A 3525-nucleotide genomic window follows, 5' to 3' on the forward strand; every position below is an offset into this window, starting at 1 on the left:
TATTTAGTCAACAAAAATATTTTTATATATTAAATTTAATAGTATAAAAATAAAATATTAAATAATATTAATAAAAAGTATTGCCTTTTTATTTTTATTTTTTTTATAAGTTTTTCAAATACACATCAAATTTATAGTTTTTACATTAAACTCTCTCTCTCTCTCTCTCTATATATATATATATTACAATAAACTAAACCATATTTAAGTATCAATATCTCAAATGGCATTGATTCAAGTACCTTTTTGCAACTGAAGAATTTCTATTCGACTCAATAAAAAATATCAAAATAAGGTGTTCTAAAATATTTAGTTTTAGTAAAACCATATTTATGTATTTTATATCAACTCAGGTCAAGGTAGATGAAAAAAAAAACATATTTTTATTTTTACTTTGAAATAATTGAATATTTTTATTCACCTTTTTTTTTAATCTTTGATTTGGGTATACTTCCTTCAAACGGTAAATTTTTTATTGCCTTTGCATATTTCACATACTTTACATAGACTCAATTTTTTGATATACAAACTGTGTGTTATGTGTGGTTACGAAGGTGCGTGGTGCTCGACATAAATGTAGGGCAGTTTTTTATGAATCATGAGAGTGAAGAAATCGACAATCCAATTTTTTTGTTAAGAAAATTAGAAATACAAATTAGATAGTCCGATTTGTATAGGAAAAAAAATTTAAAATTTGGCCAATATAATTGGACCGTTCGATTTTAATATGCTTAATTTTTTTATTTTGAGAAAATCAAATCGGACCGTCTGATTTTATTATAATATATATTATTTTAACGCGTTAATAGAAATCGGTTGGTCCGATTTGTTATATATATGTATGTGTGTGTTTGTGTTATGAGTTTGCAGATCTCGTCTCTTCCTTCGTCTCGTTCTTCTTCTTCTCTCAGCTCCTCTACCTATATCTATCTCTATCATTTGTTATGAGTGTAAAAAAGTTGCTAGTAGAATTTATATTCATGTGAGTGAGAAAAATGAATGATAGAGTCCTATTAAAAGTATATTATTTTGATAAGATTTTGTTACAAACATCTGAATGAGTGAAATTTATTTGTGAAAATCCGTTAGATGTTATTTTATTCATAATCTCATTCGAAGAACTAAAAAGTGTGATTTGTGAGAAGATAGATTTTGAAATATCAAGAAAAATATCATGTATTTTATACAGATATCCTATACCGGTATTTGGTGGATTCATTCAATTTCAAACCAAATATATAACTGATGAAACGAGCATGAAAGATATGTTTTCAATGTATATTGGAAGCCGTGCTCAGACGTCGTTCATTGAGTTGTATATTGAATTCGAACAATTTGAAGCCGATCGAAATATTGAATGAAAAGGTTACAATAGTGATAGTGAAGAAGAGTTTGAAAGCAATTATGAAGTTGTTGGTCTAGATGGAGACAAAGATCAAGGTGACGGCACTATGGAGGCAAATGTGACAGACGTGGCAAATGCACTAGCAAACAAACATCTGTTTGAGGAGCCATCTTTCATGCGTGCTTTGAATTTGGAGACCATGCATGTTCCGGAGTTTCCTGAATATATGAATGCAGGTACGTAATTGCCTATATTTATACGAAAGATTAGAATTTGTTATAATTTATATTGATTGATGGACCAAATAATAGATACCTGACATGTGAAAATATACTTAATTAACATTTGTTTATGTATTTAAATGGTTAAATTTAAGATAATAATCAATTAGTTAGTTATTGATTTAGTTAAATATTAGTTAGTATTTATTAATTAGTATTTATTTATGTGATCATGTTTTCATTTGATTAAAATTGAGATAACTACTCATAGTCATTTCTGTCACTGGAAGATCGTTTGTAGGAAGACTAAGAATAACAGCTACATTTTCCAGTGTCACAGCACACTCACCAATCGGAAGGTGAAATGTGTATGTGTCTGGGTGCTACCTCTCGACTAGAGCATTTACCAGTGTTTTTTGACATTGAACTATTCCAATTGAGAAAACGTGATAAAAATCAATTAACCATAAATGCTCCACCACAGTTTGATTATACCGATCTAGAAATAGTAGATGGTTACATATCAAATTTCATGAACTCTACAAAACCATAACAAACTATTAGTCAAATAATTAATAATTACTAATTTACTACTAACAGTTAATAATTTTCTAATCATAGTAACTAATTTATTAAACTAACACTAAATTTACTATTAATGAGCTAATTTAGTAACTAGTTATATATATATATATATATATATATATATATATATATATATATATATATATATATATATATATAACTTACCAATTATTTAACTATTATTATTAAAAAACTTGTAAATTTATATACACAAAACATATTAATTAAATATCTAACAATAATTATTAATTATTAAAAATACCAAAACAAATTAATTTTGCTAAATCCAATTTAGTAAACTCCAGAATAATAATAATTTAACTTCTAAATTTTATTAACAATACTAAAAATTATTTCAAATAGTTTTTAATTTTCAAAAATTATTATATTATTATTCATATTAAATACTTTACTCAACTGTCGCCTCAATTTTTATTAAATTATTTTTTACATAATTATTTATTTATTTATTTATAAATAAATTGGATATTAATTATTTTTATTTCACTAATAATAAATATTCACTTACTATTAATAATAACTAACCCTAAACCGTATGACAAATCTAATCAACTACAATAATAGTATTTTCTACATAATTATTTATTTATTTATTCATAAATAAATCAATCAGCTAATAATTATTCTTATTTCACGCACTAATAATAAATACTAACTTATTATTAATAATAACTAACTAATCCTAAACCGTATGACAACTCTAATTTAACTACAATAATATTATTATAATATATTTATCTTCTTTTGATATCTAACAATAAATAAATAATTATTACCCGATCAAAAAATATAATCTTCTATAAATTCTACTTTACAAAAATTATACAATAATACTAATAATAATATCGTAGCTCTAATAATAATTAATTATAATTTCCTAAATTATTTCAAATATTTTTAAATATATATTTTTTACTAATCTACTATATTAGTTTAATTCAAACAGTATCATTGATTAATATATTCACTAACGAAATTTAAATATATATTTTAAGTTATTACACTAACTATCATTAACCATCTTTATTTTTAACATTATTTTTAATATTTCAGATATATAAAAAAATTTAAAAACAAACTCACATAATCAAAATAACAGAAATAATTAATAATATAAAATTTAAAATGATCAACATCTTTATATTTCTGCTTCTTTAACATTGTAATTGATTTTTTTTTTCAAAACTTGAAAAAGGTGATGAAGAGAAGGAAAATGGTGGCTAGATGGAAGAAGGATGAAGAAAGGGACATACAAGGAGAGTGGGGTTCAGGTGGGGTTATGTTGGTTTAAAGGGGATCACCGTTCAGGTTATTTGCATGCACGACACGTGACAGAAAGGATATAAATCGGAC

Source organism: Arachis hypogaea, chromosome 5, assembly GCF_003086295.3.
Source record: "Arachis hypogaea cultivar Tifrunner chromosome 5, arahy.Tifrunner.gnm2.J5K5, whole genome shotgun sequence".
Classification (NCBI taxonomy): domain Eukaryota; kingdom Viridiplantae; phylum Streptophyta; class Magnoliopsida; order Fabales; family Fabaceae; genus Arachis; species Arachis hypogaea.